We start from the raw sequence: 21,539 nt of genomic DNA, 5'->3' as shown, positions 1-21,539 counted from the left end.
GCTTCAAAAAGCACTTCTAATCAATATGATGGTGTGTAAGGAGGCTTCTTCTCTCTCTTTTTTAAAATTACTTACCTCCTTGGAGTATATGCCAATCAGTGTGCTTCCTTTGGGTGAAAGATGATGTATACTTTACTTACTTTTGTAGGATCATTCAAATTGTTTTCTAGAATGATTAGACCAAATTACAACACTATCAACAGTGCATTAGTGTGCCTGTCTTTCCACAACCTTTCAAACATTGAAAATTCCCATCTTTTGTCATCTTTATCAATTTGCTGAGCTTTGAGCATACCCAGATCACTTAGGATGGAGGGACCAGCTTTTGGCAGAAGACATTCTGAATTCTCCTACCATGTGGGTAGTATCAGACTTTATTTTTTTAAATTCAATTTTTAAAAGTTTTCAGTTCCAAATTCTCTCCCTAACCTTCTCCCTCCCCACCCCCATTGAGAAGGCAAGAAAAATAGAACCATTACAAATACAAGTAATCATGCAAAACAAGGGTCCATGTTAGCCAAGTTTTAAAAAAAAATCAAAAAAGAAAAAGAAAAGAAACTATGCTTCAATCTGAACTCTCTCAGTTCTTTTTCTAGAGGTGGATAGCACACATGAGTCATTGGAATTATAGCTGGTCATTGTGTTGGTTAGAGTTATTAAGTCTTTCAAAGTTGATTATCTTTAAAATACTGCAGTAACTGGATAAATTATTCTCCTGGTTCTGCTCCCTTCATTCTACATTCATTCATACAAGTTTTCCTAGGTTTTTCTGAAACCATCCCCTTCATCTCTTGTAACACAATAGTAGTTCATTGAATTTATGTATCATAACTTGTTCAGTCATTCTCCAACTGATGGGTATCCCTTCAGTTTCTAATTTTTTGCTACCACAAAAATTGCTGATTGAGATCACACACACACATACACATCTCTATCTATATCTATAGATGTAGATATTAATACATACAGGCCCTTGTCCCTTTCTTTGAACTCTTTCTTTGATCTCTAGGGTATAGGCCTAGTAGCAGTATTTCTGAGTCAAAGGGTATGAATAGTTCCAAATTGCTTTTCAGAATGGTTGGACTGATTCACTGCTCTACCAATAATGTATTAGTGTACTTGTTTTCCCACATCCCTTCCAGCCTTTGTCATTTTATTTGTCATTTTAGCCAATCTAACGGTATGAGGTCATACCTAAGAATTGCTCTAATTGTATTTTTCTAATTATTAGTGATTTAAAGCATTTTTTCACAGCTATTGATAGCTTTGATATCTTCCTCTTAAAATTGTCTAATCATATCCTTTGGCCATATGTCAATTAAGGAATGGCTTTTATTCTTTTAAATTTGACTGAGTTCCCCATATATTTTACAAGTGAGACCTTTATCAGAAAAATTTGCTACTAAGAAACTTCCCTCCAGTTTCCTTCTTTTCTTCTAGTTTTAGCTGCATTGGGAATCATCCTGACATGTCTTGTCACTGGACTCAGATGACTCTGGAGGAGAGAGTGCACAGCCACTCTATTGCAAGTCAAGACATCACCCTTAGGGCAGCTAGGTGGTGCAGTGGATAGAGCACTGGGCCTGGAGTCAGGAAGACCTGAGTTCAAATCTGACCTGACACTTGACATTTACTAGCTGTGTGACCCTGGGCAAGTCACTTAACCCCATTGCCTAGCCACGAAAAAAGATATCACCCTCATGATGTCATTGGTCTTCTTCAAGAATGAAGGATAAACAACAACTGTACTGGTTTTGCTTCTGCAAAAAAATATTTAATTTTATGTGATCAAAATTATCCATTTTAATACCCAGAAATTTCTTTATTTGGTTGTGAATTTTTCCCCTATCCATAGATCTGACAGATAATTTCTTTCATGCTCCACTTTTTGCTTATTGTATCACCCTTTATGTCTAAATCATGTACCCATTTTGTGTTTTTCTTAGTATATGGTGGGAATGCTGGTCTCTCCCTAGTTTCTGTAAGACTTCTTTCCAATTTTCCCAACAGTTTTTGTCAAATAGTGAGTTCTTGTCCCAGTAACTGAGATCTTTGGGTTTATCAAAAGCTGGGTTACTACGTAACAGTAAATTTTCTATTGGCACCTTTAAAAACTTCTAGCATGGGACATTTTCTCTCTTTACTGCAACATCCAGAGACGTTGAAAGTCATGTTCACCCATAGCATGGTACCAAGAACTGACTGAGTTGGAGGAGAGCTGCCTTCCCTTCTTCTCTCCTTCTACACTATGTCACCACCACTCCCCAGACAGGCTTGAGATTTTATTTTGGTCTGTTTAATTTGTCCTTTTCAGTGCTAGGTGCCAGTGATAGAATCCCCTTGGACATGGGAACTTATCATAGCAACTCTGGAGCAGGATCCCTGGTTGAATGTTGCTGCCAGCCTAGCAGTGAAGCCCTAAGGAGCCAGGTTACCTGGGATTTCAGCCCTTGGCTTTGGACTTGGAACTTGGGACTATGCCGTATCAGAACTAAACTAAACTGTAAACCTAATCCTCTTCCCCTCCCCAGAGCATGAGGTAGTGAAGGGGGAATTATGTCCAAAGTGTTAAGGGGATGTTTTTTGGTTTGTTTTTTTTTTTAGGCAATTGGGGCTAAGTGACTTGCCCAGGGTCACACAGCTAGTAAGTGTCAAGTGTTCAGTCTGAGGTCGGATTTGAACTCAGGTCCTCCTGACTTCAGGGCCGGTACTCTATACACTGCGCCACCTAGCTGCCCCTTAAGGGAATGTTTGTATGTTTACTCTTGCTATTCCTTTGATGTAAATATTCCTTTGTGAAACCTAATCTGGATGTAGTTAAATGGAACTAGGGTACAGGGTACCTCCTAAAATTTGAGGAACACTATTGGTAGGGGCTAGAGCCAATAGCAGAGAACCTAGATGTCCTCAATGCTCCTAAATGGTATCAGAAAAACCCTGGGGAAGGGGTGAAATGTAACACATCTAACCTTAGGCAGTGGGAGCCAGAGTAATTGTTGTTACAACAGTAAGAACCTCCATGAAGATGACCATTAGAGGGTACATTGTACAAATGGTTTAAATTGTAGGGAGATTTTGTTCAAGCTCTCTGGCAGTTAAAATTCCTTACTGAATAACAAGTATTCTGATTGTAAAGAGAAGAAATTCTCTAGCGCAAAAAAGTACTTCAACCCTCTTTGAGTACTCTCTCCCATTCATGACCTGAAGGATAAACACAAATGGGAGTTTTCAGAGAACTCTCATCTTCTGCATTAATGGCCACTGTAGTGATAACACTACTCAGCACTGTTAACAGGGGAAATGCTGCCCTTTGTATATGAAAATGACAGTATAACATGCTTTCAGAGTTGTTTTTCTAATAGTGGCACTGGATTTTTCTTAAATATTTATTGACTTAAAAGTAAACACCAAAGTATAAGGAAAGATAAAGATAAGAAGACACTGTGTAGAATAGTAGCTCACATCTCATCTGCTTCAAAGTAAATCATGGGCTCCAAAAAATGAGAAATGTCCAAAAGCAAAGTCATTGACTTTGGACTTCTTAGAGAAGTGTTAACAGGGCAAAACATTTCCCTTGCCAAAAGAAACCAGAAACTGCCTGACCAGTAAATATTGTCTCCTAGGCAAAGGAAGAGACATGGTAACTGAAGCCAACAGCTGCTTAGGGTACAAGCTCATGTTCAAAACATCATTGAAGAGGATACTGGGGTTTACGAGAAATATGAACTTGTAAAACAACATGTAGTCCTATGTGGCTGCTGTTGGGAAGTGAAGTCTTCTCAGCTGGAAGGAGAAACAGAAGGATGCTGAAAGGCAGGAGCAGCGTAAAAGAAGAGAGGTGGGATCTTGAAGTTGTGAGAAGAGGGACACAGACTGCATGTGGGCACTCCAGCAGGGTGAGCTGATTGCCAGGGAAGATCACCACTACCCAAGATGGATTATACTATAGTCACTGAAGGATGTACTATAATCCTGAGTAGTTGAGCCCTTGTATGGTTCACTGACTGATTAAGGAGCCATCTTCCTGAAAAGCATTTGTGATCGCTTGAATATGTCTGCCTTGAGTTGCTTCTGGGATCCATTGAATTTACATACTCTCTATTTCCTCCCTCCTTCCTCTCTCCGCATTTGCAAAGCTAAGAAGTTGAGGGACACCATCTTTTTTTCCTGCCTCTCTCCCCTCCCTAGTCAATTTAGGCAAAACTAAAAGAAAACACACACACACACACACACACACACACACACACACACAAAAACAACATTGTCTTTTGTTCTATCCCCTACTGTATATAATAGCTTATAAGCCTGATTCCATTTTTATTAATGAATTTATGCTTGACACTAGTAAGCAACATGATAAATATTAACATGATATATCTATCATTGCTCATTACTTGAGATGGAATCTGCATGGGGGAATTGCCCTGAGGGTTTTTGTATTTCATAGGATATCTTAATCAATCAATAAACATTTGTTAAATGCCTGCCTGTAACAGGCACCGTGCTGAGCACTGGAGATAGGAAAAGAGGCAAAAGACAGTATCAGTCCTCAAAGAGCTTACAACCTAATGGAGGCAACAACATGCAAAGAAATATATACAAATAAGCTATAAACGGAAGAAATAAGCAATAATTAATGGAGGAAAGGTGCTAGAATTAAGGTGCAGTTAGGTAGTGCAGTAGATAGAGTGCTGGGCCCAGGGTCAGAAAGACTCATCTTTCTGAGTTCAAATCTGACCTCAAGACACTTACTAGCTTTGTGACCCTGGGCAAATCACTTAACCCTGTTTGCCTCAGTTTCCTCATCTATATATAAAATGAACTAGAGAAATGGCAAACCACTCCAGTATCTCTGCCAAGAAAATCCCAAATGGGCACACAAAGGGTCAGACATGACTGAAATGACTAAACAGCAACAAAACTAGAATTAAGGGGAGTTGGGAAAGACTTGCTGTAAAAGATGGAATTTTATTTGGGACTTAAAAGAAGCCAAGGAGGTTAGTGGTTGAAGTGGAGGAAAAGAACCTTTCCAGGCATGAGGGGCAGCCAGAGAAAATGCCCAGAGCCATGAAATGGAGTTTCTGGTTTGTGAAAGAGCAAGCAGACCAGTGTCACTGCATTAAAGAGTACATGTTTGGGGGAAGACTGGAAAGGTAGGAGGGAATTAGGTTATGAAGGGCTTTGAATGTCAAACCAAGCATTTGTATTTGAGCGTTTGCATTTGATCCTGGAGGAGGCAATAGGAAGTCACTGAAGTTATAGTGAAGGAAGTGACATGATCAGATCTGGGCTTTATGAAAATCAGTTTAATGGCTGAATGGAGGATGGATTGGAGTAGGGAGAGACTTGAGGCAGGCAGACCAAAGCTAAAGCATGGAGCTAAAGCATAAGGTGATAAGGGTCTGCATTTGGGTGGTGGCAGTGTCAGAGGAGAAAAGGAGGTATATTTAAAAGATGCTGCAAAAGTGAAATTGGCAGCCCTTGGCAACAGATTGGATATGGGGAGTGTGATGGGGAGAATAGAGGATGACTGCTAGGTTGGGAGCCTCAGAGACTGTGAGGATGGTATCTATAGCATAGTGAAGGCAGGAACCAGGTTGTGGGGAGGGGAGGGTTTCAGAGAAAAGACAATGAGTTTGGTTTTGGACATGTTAAGTTTAAAATATCTATTGGACATTCAGTTTGAAATGTCTAAAAGGCATTTGGAGATGTAAGATTGGCGGTCAGCAGAAAGACTGGGGCAAGATAGGTAATCTGAGAATTTTCTACATATAGATGGTAATCAAATTCATGGAAGCTGATGAGATCACCAAATGAAGAAGTATAGAGAGAGTAGCAGAGAAGAAGGCTGAGGACAGAACCTGTGGGATATCTAAGGTTAAAATGCATGATTTAGATGAGGTAGAGGAACCAGGAGAAAGCAGTGCCCCAAAAACCTGGAAAGAAGAGAATATCAAGAAGGAAAGAAGGATCAACAGTGTCAAAGGCTATAGAGAGGCACAGGAGAATGAGAATTCAGAGAAGATAAACTATGCTGAGTCCCTAAAGTTCTGGCATAAAGTTAAAACACATCCCTGGGGGCTATCACAATTTAGTTTTGTGAATAATCACATAACAATAATAATAAGTCTCCCAAGAACAACTTGAACTCATAGCTCACTTGTTATTCAGTCATGTCTGACTCTTCGTGACCCCATTTGGGGTTTTCTTGGGAAAGATATTAAAGTGGTTTGTCATTTCCTTCTCCAGTTTATTTTACAGATGAAGAAACTGAGGCGAACAGAGTTAAGTGACTTGCCCAGGGTCACATAGCTAGTGAATGTCTGAGGCTGGATTTGAAGTCAGGTCCTCCTGACTCCAGGCCTGGAGCTTTATCCACTGAGTCACCTCATTGCTTCCCAGAGCTCGCTTAGATTTCTACTAAAAGAATAAGCTGACTTATTCTGGAGCCATGATGTCTATATAGGAATAAGCACTGGTCCAGGAGGAAAAAAAATTCATCCCTTCACCAGAAGGGGATCTAGGAGGGATTAGAGGAAAAAGTTCTATCTCCTCGCTGGGCCAGTAGAGGCAAGGTCTATGAGGATTTCGACACCACCCCTTTCTGGTGGGAAGGAGAAAGTGAGAAGGCAGACCGCTCCTCTCAGGGTAACAAACCAAAAGCAGCTAAGGAGAAAAGGAGCCTGAAGAGAGCTTTACATGAGATCCAGCTAAAGCGGATTATTCTGGGAACATCTGTAGATGAAACTAGCAAACACATATGAAATAAAACAGATTTGCTAGCATTCTGTAGCAATCTATTCTTAAGTACTAGTGAAGAGATAGTACTTGGCACTTAGATAAATAATGGTATTGGGTTATCACATCACTTGCCTTCTCAATGGGTAGGCGAGAGGCTGGAGGGAGGGAGAGAATTTGGAACTGAACATTTTTTAAATGAACATTAAAAATGAATAAATAATGGCACTGGGAAGAGTAATAGGACCTGAACAAATCAATAAAAACAGAAAAAAAAATCCATGCTAAAAGAAAAAACAAAGTGAAGCCACTCAGAAATGATACCTCTTTACATCTCAAAAAGGGGGAATTTAAGATAATGGAAAAGATCATACATGAATTTTTATTAAAAAACAAGTAAAAGAGAAGATCTCTATAAGTTCTTGATGAGAATAGTCTAAGCATATATTAATGATGTCATTGATGAATATATAAGAAGAAAACAGGTAGGCTATCGTATTTATTTTAAGAAAGCATCTGATTTCATAGAATAAAATACAAACTTGAAGGCTTACCTCAGTCAAGGAGTTTGCATATATAAAACTGCTATAAGAAATGATGAGCTCAATGATCTTAGAAAAACATGAAAAGACTTGCAGGAAATAATGAGAACAAAATGAGCAGAACCAAGAGAACATGGTATACAGTAATAGCAATATTGTTTTAAGAATGACTTTGGGTGAATTAAATCATTTTGACTATTATAAATACCCAAGGATATATGAAAAAATATGCTATCTGCCTCCAGAGAAAGAACTGATAAATGGAATTGTATCTAGAATAATTTTACATATATATATAAATTTATTTGTGTCTAATGGTGGCTATTTCTAGGGCAGAGGGGGAGAGAAGAAAAAAAGAAATTTACATGATAATTTTATTATATATTTAAAAGGAATGGCAAGTTGTACATAATAGATTTGCAGTTTCATGTGCAATCATCTTTTTTATCATGTCATGTTATAAAAATGCTTGTTTTATTCTATAAATTAAAAACTTAAAAACAAAAAATCATACAAGATTCAATAACAAATGAGACTCTATATGTTTTTGCTCAATAATCTACTATATTTTGGCAACATGGAAAACATAAAAGAGAGAAACATATGCTCATCCAGAGTGTCCAACAGTGTCATAGAAGAAGTTCTGCATAAGGTTCAAGCAAAGGAAGGATTTCCTTTCTTAATGACAAGGTAGAATGGTATAGGGCATAGTGCAAAGGGGAAAAATTGGACTTGGAGTTAAGAATTTGACTTTGCACCACTCTGCCTCACTTAAATCTAATTCATGAACAAGTCAAGACATCACCTGTGATATCATATATGACAATGGTGGACTGAAAAGGGTGCTAGATTTGGAATCAAGACCTGAGTTTGAATCCTGGCCCCCTGTCACTTACTATTTGGAAGATGTTGGGGGGAAGGAAAGGGAAAGGAAAATAATAAGCATTGATATAGCACCTACTATGTGCCAGATATTATGCTAATATTATAAATATTATCTTTATGCAAATTATCCATTTCATCCTCACAACAACTCTGGGAGGTAGGTGCTTTTACTATCCCTATTTTACAGTCGAGGAAACTGAGGCAAACAGAGGTTAAGTGACTTTGCCCAGAGTCACACAGCTAGTAAGTGTCTGAGGTAAGATTTGAACCCAAATCTTCATGACTGTAGGCCCAGCATTCTATCCACTGTACTACTTAGATGCCTTTTGGGCAAGTCACTTCACCTCTTAGGTTCTCAGTTTCCTTTTTTGTAAAATAGGGAGTTTAGAACAGATAATCTGTAAATTGCTTCCAGGACTGTTATCTTATCTTTGTGACCTTGAGCAAGTTACTTAACCTTTGTCTACTTCTGCCTCCTAATCTGTAAAAGGAGAGAGTTGGACTAGATGATCTTTCTTTTAAGAAAGTTCTTTTCTTAAAGCAGCAGTGGATAGAACACCAGAAGTGGAGTCAAGAAAACCTGAGTTCAAATTTGGCCTCAGACACTTACTAGCTTGTGACCCTGGGCAAGTCACTTCACCACGTTTGCCTCAGCTTCTTCATCTGTAAAATGAGCTAGAAAAGGAAATGGCAAACCACTCCAGTAACTTTGCCAAGGACACCCCAAATGGGATCATGGAGAGTCAGACATGACTAAAATGATTCAACAACAACAAATACATTTCTATGCCTACAGCATATGATTTAAGACTCTCCAAATGTTCCTATTCATACGTTATTAATATCATTATAATTAATGAACTGATATAAAGCATCCTCAGTGAAATCAATAGCAATGCAAAAGAGCTTTGTCCAAAATAGAGTGACAAAGTATGTTTTTTTAAAAAGCATACTGGTCAAACTATCAAAATTAGTCATTTCTATCTAGCTATCTAGCACACTTTGTTTTCAGTTCTTTGCTTCCATAAAAAGAACTACTATAAATATTTTTGCATACATAGCAATTTTCTCTCTTTCTTTGGCCTCCTTGGGATAGATGCTTAGCAGTAGGAAAGCTAGGTCAAAAGACATCTGACAGGCTCTTTACTATTCAACCAAACTGACCTTTTCAAAGTTACCAATAATTGCCAGATCTAAGGGTCTTTTCCATCCTTGTCCTTTTTGATCTCTCTGCAACATTTGACACTGTTAACCACCCCATCTCCCCTTTGGATTTTCATGACAATGCTCTCTCTTGGGTCTTCTCCTTTCTGTTTGACCACTCTCAGTCTCCTTTGCTGGATCTTTATCCACATAATGCCCACTGTCTGTGGGTGACCCCCAAGCTCCCCCAAGACACCCCCAAGTGTGCTGGAGCTCATACCAGCATTATTAAATTTTCAGTGTGAGGGTTTAACACCTTAGAAATTTACAAAAGCTATAATTTAGAGCTTGATTCATTGTTTTGTTGATTGTCTAGACTTTAAAAGAGTGATAGAGGAAATATTAATGCAGATGAAACTTGAAAGTATGACACATATACATTTTATTTTTCTGGAAAGCTAGTTGTTAAACATTCACTAGCATATCTCTGCCCTTCCCCCCAAGGCTCTGCTCTGGGGCTCTTTCTCTTTTATTTCTACACTCTCTCACTTGACCTCTCTTTAGATCATTTCCAAATCTCAATATTTTTCCTTAATTTCGACTGCACCATAAACTGACAATTGAAGATTTAGAACCAGATATCCCATAGGCATCTCAAACTCAACATGCCCAAAGTAGATCTCATTATTGCACTAATCCCCTACCCCCAACCTTTTTTTATATTCAGTATTGCTGTTAAGGACACCATCATTCTTCTAGTAACTCACATTCAAAACCTCAGTATCATTCTCAAATCCTACTCTCATTCACTCTACATTTGCATTCAGGGGCTAAATTTCGTCATTTTTATCTACACAACATCGCTCAGTTATATCCTCCTAGCATAGCCCCCACCCTTGTTCATATCCTTATCCTCTCTCATCTGAACTATTGAAATAGCTGTGTCCCTCCTCCAATCCATCTTTCATGCATTCAGCAAAGTGACTTTCCTAAAGTTCAGATCTGACCAATAAATGCCAACAGCTCCCTCTAGGATCAAATATAAATTCCTGTCTGATATTTAAAGCTCTTTACAACCTGGCTCCTATCCACCTTTCCAGTCTTCTTCCACACACTTCCACATATTGACCTGCTTGCTGCTTCTCATGTGGTGCCCCACCTCCCATCGCCATACATTTGCATTGGCAGTCTCCCATGCTTGTAATGTTCTTCCTTACCTCCACCTGGCAGAATCCTTAGCTTCCTTTAAGTTTCCATTCATATAATTTTTTTCACTGCTTAAATACCTTTATTATATATTTCTTTTCATTATTAGGACATTGATAGCTCTGCAAAATATTTTTCCCACCCAATCCCTTTCCATAATTCATCCACAAAGAAACAAAATATTTTGTATCCACTTAAATCTAATAAAAAAACTTAAAATTCAAAGATGAAATATTTTTCCTTCAGAACACATTAGTTATTTTAAATTGCAATGCAACATAATTAATGGCATTTCTTTTGAAAATTATTTTATCAGACTCCATTTCATAAGAGGGGTATACGATATTTTCTAAAGGAGTCTTCCCTTAGTCTTTCCTTCTCCTCTAAGGTTATCTTGTGATATTATATTTGTGTAATTGTGTAATCTTGTATATGCCTATATATGTATATGGTATTTCCCTGCTTAGAATGTAAGTTCTTTGAGTTTTATATCCACAGTACTCAGCACAGTGCATGGCATATTGTAGGTGCTTATTAAATGCTTACCGATTATTTGATTTATTACAGATAGACAATGAACTAGCCTGGAACCGAGGTCAAGATAGATTATATTTATGAAGTGTAGTGCTTTCAGTAATTTCAATCATCTCAAGTTGTTCACTTTTGCAAAAGCCCATTTTTTCAAAACCAATATTCTCCTGATGAGAGCTATGAATAATGAAAAAAACACCTATTGTAATATGGGTTTGAGAAATGATTGGCACTCTGGGACTCGTAAGTTCAGAGTAACACGTATTCCCTTCTCAGTGCTGAGAATAATTTGAATCATCTCAATTTTTGAGCTGTGAGGACTTGAGTCATTCATTGAAGTTTTAAAAGAGACATATACAGTCTTTGAGAGGGGTGAGTGAAAGTGAAGATTAGGGAGGTGGTATCTTTATCCTAGCCTGAGATTTACCAGGTGAATTTGGAAAGCACTGGCAGTCAGAGCCTGAAAAAGAAGAAATGGAAAGGAAAAATTGAAATGAGAACAGAGCTACAAGGGAGAAGGGAGTGAGGTGGGTCATCAAGCTGCTCTAGGTATGCAGGACTCAGGCAGAGGCTGCCTGTTACATTTACTTCTTCAAGGACTGAGGGAAGTTTCCAAAAAATGTATTCTTCTCTGTTCCCAACTTCTCCTTCCTGTATTTGTTTAGTAACAGATACTGTACAATATATTTTGCTTGCTTCTTTTACCTACATGTTTCCTGATTCCTGATCTTTCCTCAAACATTGAGAGGCCAGGAATTAGTTAAAGATATACAAATATTTAAATTAGCACAGAGAACCAAACTTCTGTCTGAATGTTAGGAATTTTTTGCTTTGTATATATTTGCATGTTGTTTCCCCCATTAGATTGTAAACTCCTTGAGGGCAAAGTGTGTCTTCTGCTTTTCTTTTTTTCTTTTTTTGGTATCCTCATCTCATAGCACAATCCCTGGCAGTGTTGTTGTTGTTATTGTTCAATCTCTTTGTGACCTCAATTGGGGTTTTCTTTGCAAAGATACTGGAATGGTTTGCCATTTCTTTCTCCAGCTCATTTTACAGATGAGGAACTGAGGCAAACAGGGTTAAGTGACTTACCCAGGGCCACATAGCTAGTAAGTGTCTAAGGCAGGATTCAAACTCAGGCTTTCCTAACTGCAAGTCTAGTGCACTATTCATTATGCCATCTACAATTTAATGACTTTTCTGGTATTCTTCCATATCGCTTTTTGAAATGGTTGGACCCATTCATAGCTCCAACAATAGAGCATTAGAATGCCTGACTTCTCACAGTTCCTCCAACATTTACCATTTTTTGTTATCTTTGTCAATCTGATGGGCATGAGGTGAAACTTCAGAGATGTTTTAATTTACTTTTGTTTTCTTAATGATTTGGAACATTCATTCAGTTAATGATAGCTTGTAGTCTTTTGAAAATTGCCTGTTTGTATCCTTTCACCTCTATCTTTGGGAACTGGACTGTAATCCTTAGGGGAGAGAAGGCTGTAGCCTGGAGGAGGGAGTAAACCTTGATAATTTTCTTTGTTTTACTCTGGCTTCACTTCCAGGTTGGCCCTGGTGATCCTCAATAAATACTGTTTTAGGAAACTGGCTCCTATGAACTACTTTTTTGTTCTTTAGATTAAGGATCATATCTACCATTCCCTATAGAAGTCAAAGAACCCTCTAAAAATTGTATGGAGAAAAATGTAGACTGCGTGATGGCTCTTTATGACAATATTGCTAAGATGATTCTTTATAAGTTTGCCATGAAGCATAAACTTTTAGTTATAGCCTTTAAAAAATTATGTGCTACATTATCAGGTTCATACTACTGACTTGAATAACTGCATAAACTGTCAAAATCTATCCCCACTTTTATATATTTTCAGAGGAATCTCTTCATCAGGTCTATGCATATCTGTATTTATAATAAGCAGTTATATTACGAATTTTTTTGGTTGTTCAATTGTTTCAGCCTGTCTGACTCTTCATGACTCCATTTGGGGTTTTCTTGGCAAAGATACTAAAGTGCTTTGTCATTTCCTTCTCCAGCTTATTTTACAGATGAAAAAACTAAGGCAGAGTTAAGTGACTTGCCCAGGATCACACAGCTAGTAAAAGATAGTAAGTGTCTGAGGCCAGATTTGAATGCAGGAAAATGAGTCTTCCTGACTTCAGGCCCAGGACTCTATCTACTGTGCCACCTAGCTGCCCCATATTATGAATACTACTACTACTACTGCTACTGCCACTGCCACCACCACCGCCACAGCTACTACTGCTGCTGCTGCAGCTGCTGCTAATAGTACTAGTACTAGTACTACTACTACTACTGCTACTACTACTACTAGTACTACTACTACTACTATTATCTTTCTAGACTGATGTCACATTAATCTCCCTCACATACTCTACATTCCAGCCAAATTGATTTACCCGATGGTGCCTGTACACAGTATTTCATCTCCCACCTCTAAGTTGCAGGGAAGAAAGTTTAGGCTTCAGGTAAAGGGGAGGGGGGAGAATCTGAGCAATTAGAACTGGGTTTCTTTGGGTGATAGAAAGTTACCTCTCACTGGAGAGCTTTAAAGACAGGCTGGATGACAACTTGTGGTAGACAGGCTTCTTTTTTGGTCCAATATGGGTTGACCTAGATGGTCCTTTCTAGCCGTTAGATATCCTGCAGGGAATCTCAGGCTGATAGTGAGAACATAGTAGTACTGTAGTTACAAAGGCAGAAATTTGAACCACAGCTTCTGATCTCTGGTCTAGAACTGTCAAGATAGCTAGATAAGATTCACTCAAGAGTCAAAAACAAAGGACAAATCAACCAATGACTTACTCTGTAAGTGCTATTCTCAACCTTCTCTTTTCTAGGAACTGACAGAAACTCTGCTTGTCTGCTTGCAAACATCACAGTGGTTAGAAAAAACATACTTTGGGAATTCGTCATGTTTCAGTATTTTTTCAATGTCTAGTATAAACAGAAAGACAGAAATTTAGTGCAGAAAAGTTTTTTGTCTTGGCTTTATAGACATGCATTTTCAAGAATAAAGTCCAGAGCATTTTGAAATACTGAATGTCTTGTTCTTATTTTTATCTGTTACTTTACTTGGGGGCTAATCTCTTAAGTAAAAAATCTAGATTTTCAAAGGCACCAACTAACCTCAAGAACATTGAATGCTTTCCCTTCTCTCTTTTTTATGTTAATTACAAACACTGAGCCCCAGAGACGACACAAACTCTTGCAGTAAAGGAAAAATGTAAATTAAGGCAATGATCCCCTTTTCTCTCTGAATGTTATAAATAATCAATCCATCCATCCATCAATCAGCACTTATGAAGCACTTACTGCATGCTAAATTCTGAGGATACAAAGAAAAACCAAAAATATTCCTTTAATTCCTCTAGTTGGCTTTGGTTGCAGAGGCTTTGCCAGAGAGGACAACCTTTTGAGAGAGGGTTGAATTTATTTGCCTCGACTTACTAGTTGATATACTCTGAGAATGAACAGCTTATAAGAGCAATAGTTCTTATTTATGTAGAGAATTAAGGTTTGCAAAGTGATTTATGAAAGTAGTGCATGCTTTAGATTTTCTCACTCAATACCCACTTGTAATGAGAGGCTGAGTCACTAGACTATGACTACCACACTTCCCCTGGTGGTTCTAGGTTATTTTGAGGTGTTTGAGGGTACCTTTATAATACTATTGCTTACAAGCTCCTATCAGTGTGCAGAATTCCACACCCCCACCCCATGACTCTCAGTTCATATCTATTAGTCAGCCAGACTTTAGCTTTTAAAAAGAGGTATTTATCAGAGTTGTAATGTAAGAACACTCTACAAAGCATTTCCCTTGTCCCCACCCCAAGTCTATGACACACACTTTCCTATCTCTAGGAAAAGTGTACTCAAGTACAAGCTTAGAGAACACCTTTGGCAAACGGGTAACACTCATTTCCTGGATACTGGAAGTTCTCCCTTTCCCTTCACTGGGTACTCATGAAGCTCCCCTGGTTTGTTATTGGCTTCCAAAGCAGATACTGCTTCATCTGTCCTAATCAATCAATTAATTAATCCAGGGACATTGTTAGGACTAGTATGCTAATGGGAAGCTCCCAGGAGAAAATAATAGATTCAAATAAGAGTAAGACATTAGAAATCCTATGACCTTCCAAAATTCACAAGATGCAACTTGAGTCACGGTAGAGAACGGGAAGGGAGGATAGAAAGACTACACGAAAAGCAGTGTAACTTCCAGGAATAGGGAAGTGAGAGTCCTATTGCACTCTGACCTGGTCATCCCTCATTTGGACTATTGTGTTCACTTTAGGGAACCACATTTTTAAAAAGGCAACGACAAATGGTTGTATCCAGAAGAGAGCAACAAGAACAATGAAGGCCTTTAATTCTATGATATATGAAGATCAGTTAAAGGAACTGGGAATATTTAGCTTGAGGAAGGTTGGTGGGGTGGGTGCAAGAAGACATGATCATTGGCCTCAAGTATTTAAAGGTCCGTCATGTGTAAGAACAATTAGACTTCTTCATTTTAGCCCTAGCGGAGAGAACTAGGAGTAATGGATATGAGTTATAGAAAGGCAGGTTTAGGCTTATAGTCAGAAAAAACTTCCTAATTTTATTTTCCAACCATCATGCACTTTTTTTCTCTTTTTCCTATTCCCTCCCCAACTAGAAAAGAAAAAAGAAACACAAAACCCTCATAACAGATATGCATAGGCAAGCAAAACAAATCCCGATATTGACCGTGTCCAAAATGTGTCTCATTTTACATTTCAAGTCCAGCACCTCTGTCAAGGAAGTGGGTAGCATTTTTCCTCTTTGGTCCTGTGGAATAATAATTAATCGTTGAACTGATCAGAGTTTTAAAGTTTTTCAAAGTAATTTTTTATAATGTGTTACTATAGTTAAAATTTTTCTTTTGGTTCTATTCATTTCACTTTGTAATAGTTTAGACAAGTTTTCCCAGGTTTCTCTCAAACCATCTCATTCATAATTTCTTGTAACACAATAATATTCCATAACATTCATATACTATAATTTGTTCCACCTTTCCCCAGTTGCTGGGCACCCTAAATTCTGTGCATTTCCAGCTAACTTTGGCTTCCTCCATTTCCCATTGCTCAGTACGGGCTAAGTGTACAGACATACAATACATGCTTCATGAGCTACCATGGCATACGAAGCAAAGTCGAGATAAAGGAAAAGGAGAGATAAAAGGAAACATGAAGTTATAGGGCATCCTAAAAGTCAAACTTAGGTTTTACCGTACCCTGACTTTTGGGACATCCAGAATAATAGTGCCTGTTACCATACAGGTAAAGGGAAGAGAAGTTAAGGAAAAAGTAAACCTTTCAGAACTTCTGTCAGTTCTTGTATATTACAACTTTAGTCCAATTAGACTTCAGTTCAAGTTCTTTGTTTCAAAATCCCTTAAGGAACTAATGGTCCACCACCTCTGTCTGTCTTTGTCTCCCACAATGGACCTGTGGCCTCTGAAGTTCCTTCTAACTCTTAGATTCTGTGATTTGGCCCATTTTTATCTAAACTAGTCTATTAAAACTATTTCTAGAGCCATGAAAATACTTTAGTCAGACAGACTACTGCCAACTCAAAACAGTCCTACCTCTCTGCTCAAGATGAATAAGAAAGTAAACAGCAACAACAGTATGTAGGGAGAAACGGAAGGGTAGGGTAGAGGAGGAGGAAAGGGCATATCCTGGGACTTTCCAACCCCCACAATGTATACATTATTTAATATCGTTAACTGGAGAAGGAAACAGCAAATCACTCTAGTGTCTTTTCCAAAAAAAAACCCAAACGGAGTTATGAAGAGCTGGTCACAACTAAAGATAACTGAACAACATAGTATCATTAGCATCCTAATGATTTAACATAAACTTAAATGTGCATTATACACCTAGAGTAAATAAACTATTGAAACAAAAGTTGTCTATACATGCCTCTCTTTCTCCTAACAAAAAAAAAAAAAGGAATGGTGTGGTCATGAGCATTCTGGTGTCAACACTGCCACTGACTTTCTGTGTCCTTAAATGATTACCAACAGTGTCTAAGACTATCCAGGAATATGATGACTTTTAGCAAACTGCTTCCCTCCCCTAAGCCTTAATGGCAACAAAAAAAGAGATCCTATTTTGTTCACTAAGTTTAATTGGACTGAATACAATCCAATTAGCTTTGTAAAAAAGGAAGATTAGAGAGGTTGAAAATGGGGAAGGATTAGAAGGGAAGGAATAAACACCAATCAAATTTTGTACACAGAAGAAAATTTTTGTTCCCTTGAATATTATATATATATATATATATATATATACACATATATCTTTATATACATATACATGTGTGTATGTATAAGTGTACAAATATACATATATATATGTTATATTTTATGGCCTTTGATCTAGCAATACCACTATTAGGACTATACCCCAAAAATATCAAGAAAATAAGAAAAACAACCTATAAGGAAATGTGGGGGGGGCACTGTGTGTGTGGGTGTAAAGAAATGGAAAGTAAGGGCATTTAGGCGCAACTGGGTGGCACAATGGCTAGAGCACCAACCCTGGAGTCAGGAGGACTTGAGTTCAAAGCTGTCCTCAGACGTTTGACACTTACTAGCTGTGTGACCCTAAGCAAATCACTTAACCCCATTGCGTAGCCAAAAAAAAAAAAAGAAAGAAAGAAAGAAAAAAGGAAGAAAAAAAGGAAGAAAGGGCATTTCCATCAATTGGGGAATGACTGAACAAATTATACATACGACTATTGTGGAATATCATTGCACTGTAAGAAATGATGAAAGGGATGGTTGTAGAACAACCTGAGAAGACTTGTATGAGCTAATACAGAGTCAAGTAAACAGAACCAGAAGAATAATTTATAAAATAATAATATTTTAAAGAAAAATAACTTAGAAAAATTTTAAAACTCTCATTAGTGCAATTACCAACCATAATTCCAGTGGACTGATGATAAAGCATACTACTCACCTCTTGATAGAAAGATGATAGACTCAACATGCAGAACATATATTTTCAGATATGTGGGGATTTGTTTTTGCATGCCTATGCACATTTGTTATGTGTTTTTTCTCTTTTTTTTTCCTTTTAATTAGGGAGAAATTGGAGAGAAGGGAGGAAAAGTGATATGGTTGCCAAAAAATAAGAAAAGAAAGAAAAGAGGGTGATTGAAGCATTTTTAAAATGCACAGAAGCAAAAGAAAAAGGTCGGAAGGAAACAGACAAGCAGGACAATGTTGCAAGTCATCTTGAACTTAATGTATACTTAAAGAGAGAAGCTTAAAAAGCAAATTGTATTTTATAGACAGTTTGATTCTCTTTTTCTCTTCTACTTTGTATATGGACATGCTCATTTTATTTGGTATGTTAAGTTCTGAGTTATAAAAAAGGAAAAACACATTTTCTTAATGCCTTTTGTTTTTATAATCACATCTGTTTTATACCTAACACCCTCCACGTTGACAAGAGCCAAGAGGTGGAGGGTCTTGTTTGTGCAACAGCCAGAAAAGACAGGACAAGAGTTAACATTCATTTTTTATATATTCTCTCTATATATAATTATTCTCTCTATATATAATATATAGAAATATATATTCTCTCTATATATAATTACATATATATATAATTCATTTTTTATATAGTCTCTATATACTTATCTAGGTACAAGTTGTCTCCCTTGGTAGAATATATCTTCCTTGAGGGCAGGGACTCTTTCTCTTATATAAAGTTTGACCCAAGGCTGTCACTTAAAAATTGTAGTTACTTGATTATTGTTTGATCTTATTTTAATGTTATTTTGAAGTGTTTTTAGAATTCTCTACATTCTTGTTAATTTCACAAGTCTTTGTTTATTACTCTATGCTACTGTGTATGGATTTGTGTCTTTATGTGGGTATACCAAGTGTCTAGGACAGCACTGGACACAAAATAGGTGCTTGATAAATATTTTGTTGCTGAAAAAAATAATTGAGCAAATAGCTCTATTACAGAAACCTTGTCTGTCAAAGAACAAAATTTTTTGAGGGAAGGAGTTATCTCTGTCCAGTATAGATTTGTTCTTATCTTTTGTCATCTTTGCCAGTTTGCATGGAGTGATGTAAAGCTTGCATAATTTTAATTTCCATTTCTCTTTTTTTTCTTTGGCAATTGGGGTTAAGTGACTTGCCCAGGGACACATAGCTAGTAAGTGTCAAGTGCCTGGTCTGAGGTCAGATTTGAATTCAGGTCTTCCTAACTCCAAGGCCAGTGCTCTATCCACTGCGCCACCTATCTGCCCCCTTCCATTTCTCTTGTTAGTGAACTTGAAGCATGTTTCCAAGAGGCCACTTCTGGTTTATACATCATTAGAAAACTGTTCATGGGAAGATTTACACCAACGGATACACAGTGAAGTAAGCAGAACCAAAGAAACAATATACACAATGACTATAACAAGGTAAATGGAAAAAACTGAACACTGTGCAATCATAATGACCAAGCTTGACCCCAAAGAAAAGTTGAGAAAAAAATACCTCACTCTCTCCCTTCTTTCTAGAGATGGGAAACAATTGCATATACTTTCCAATAGAGGTCTTCCAGTCTAACCCACTCATTTTACAGATGAGGAAACTGAGACAGAGAAGTCACTGAGTGGTGGAGGAAGGTGGAGAACTTGGAAGTGGTGATGGGGAGCCTCAACCATTGAGCAGAGGAGAATGAATGAAGGTACAGCCAGTACTGGAGAGTGTTTTTGGGGCGAAGTCAGGTTTTAATTAAGAGCTAGTAGATGGAAGGGGGGGACAGTTATCATGCCAAGCCTAAGTCTCTTGCCCAGGCTAAACATGCCCAGATCCTTCAACCAATATTTGCTCCTTTGGTGAGAAAGACCTCAGACTATGAGTGTGCTAGCACCCTGAACCTTCCATTTCCTGCAGGGTGCAGCGGGTTCCCCCCAAAAAAGGATCCTAGGGACCAGGTTGGGTATCTTCCATCTGCCCCAAAGCAACCACTTCCATCTGTATCAGGAACAAGGCATTTTCTAACTCCTGCTGCCAGTCCAATCTCTCAACTCAAATGTAGAAAACCTCTAGTGCAAAGAAGAGTAACCCTTCCTTCAACTTTAGGCCTCCTATCTCCTCCTATACCTGTCCTTTGAGGACAGGAGTGGTGCTCTCCACTCAGTGATGAACATTCTCACACCTGGTCATACCTTTCACATCCCAGTGACTCTGAACTCCTGTAGATCATAATCCAAACCCCATTCCTTCACTCCCAGCACCCAACTCCTCATTCCCACTCTTTTCATTTTTTTTTTTTTTTGCAATTAGGGTTAAGTGACTTGCCCAGGGTCACACAGCTAGTAAGTGTCAAGTATTTGGTCTGAGGCTAGATTTGAACTCAGGTCCTCCTGACTTCAGGGCCGGTGCTCTATCCACTGTGCCACCTAACTGTCCCCATTCCCACCCTTTTCAATCCTCTCACCCCAAAGTTTTAGCCTAACTCCGTTTAGCCTTTCCACTGTGCCTTCTGGAATGCCTGTTCCATAGACAACAAACTTCCCTTCATCTTAAATCTATTTCTCTCCCACTCCTTCCTCACAGTCAATAAATGTCTGAGGCAAAATCTGAACTCAGGTTTTCCTGACTCCAGACCCAACAGTCTATCCCAGTGCCACCTAGCTGCCTTTGGGGTAGATGAAGGAGGAGGGATATATTTGTAAATTAAAATGATGTTTAAAAAACAAAAGCTATCAATAAAAATAAGGGACGAAAATAAAACTGTTCACATCCTGTGTCTACTCTTTGTATACACAAACACACACACACACACACACACACACACACATATATATATATAAGTATAAGACTGTAAATGTATATATGTGTGTATTTCTAGGGCACACTAGACTCAAAGCATGCTCTAGCATATTGAAACTGCGTAAATTGGCTATGAGTGCACTTGGAAACAGTTTCAGACACTATCAACAATTTCCTTCCCATGGATGGGGTTTTGAAGTAGACTCACTTGCCAAGGTCAGTGTAGGCTTTTGGCAAAGTGACAGAGTGATAACTTGCCTTTTTCCCTCTCTGTTCCCTGGAGGATGGCTGGGCATGAATCCTGTAGCCCTGGACCTCATTAACTTTCTAGTAGGAAATGGCCCACACATTTATGAATTGTTAACTTTGCATCTAATATCAAATGGAAGCTTTATATTCACTACAGATGCCCTTCTTTATCACCATTTGCAAAGGCAACAATCACTCTCCTTAATTCAGTAGAAGACTGAGAAAGGAGTTTTAAATGAAGGTTGAGGTTTTACTGTCCAGGAAGCCCACTTCTTTTGTATACATTGCCAAGGAAGGATAACATGTCCTTTTTATGCGTAGCCAGTGTATGTGAATTGCCAAGCAGGAATGAGACTCATTTCAAAAACACCCAGTGTACTTGGTGCCAACCAAG

The sequence above is a fragment of the Vombatus ursinus genome, unplaced genomic scaffold, assembly GCF_900497805.2.
Source record: "Vombatus ursinus unplaced genomic scaffold, bare-nosed wombat genome assembly UNPS02015255.1, whole genome shotgun sequence".
NCBI lineage: Eukaryota > Metazoa > Chordata > Mammalia > Diprotodontia > Vombatidae > Vombatus > Vombatus ursinus.
This window is presented reverse-complemented; position numbering follows the sequence as displayed.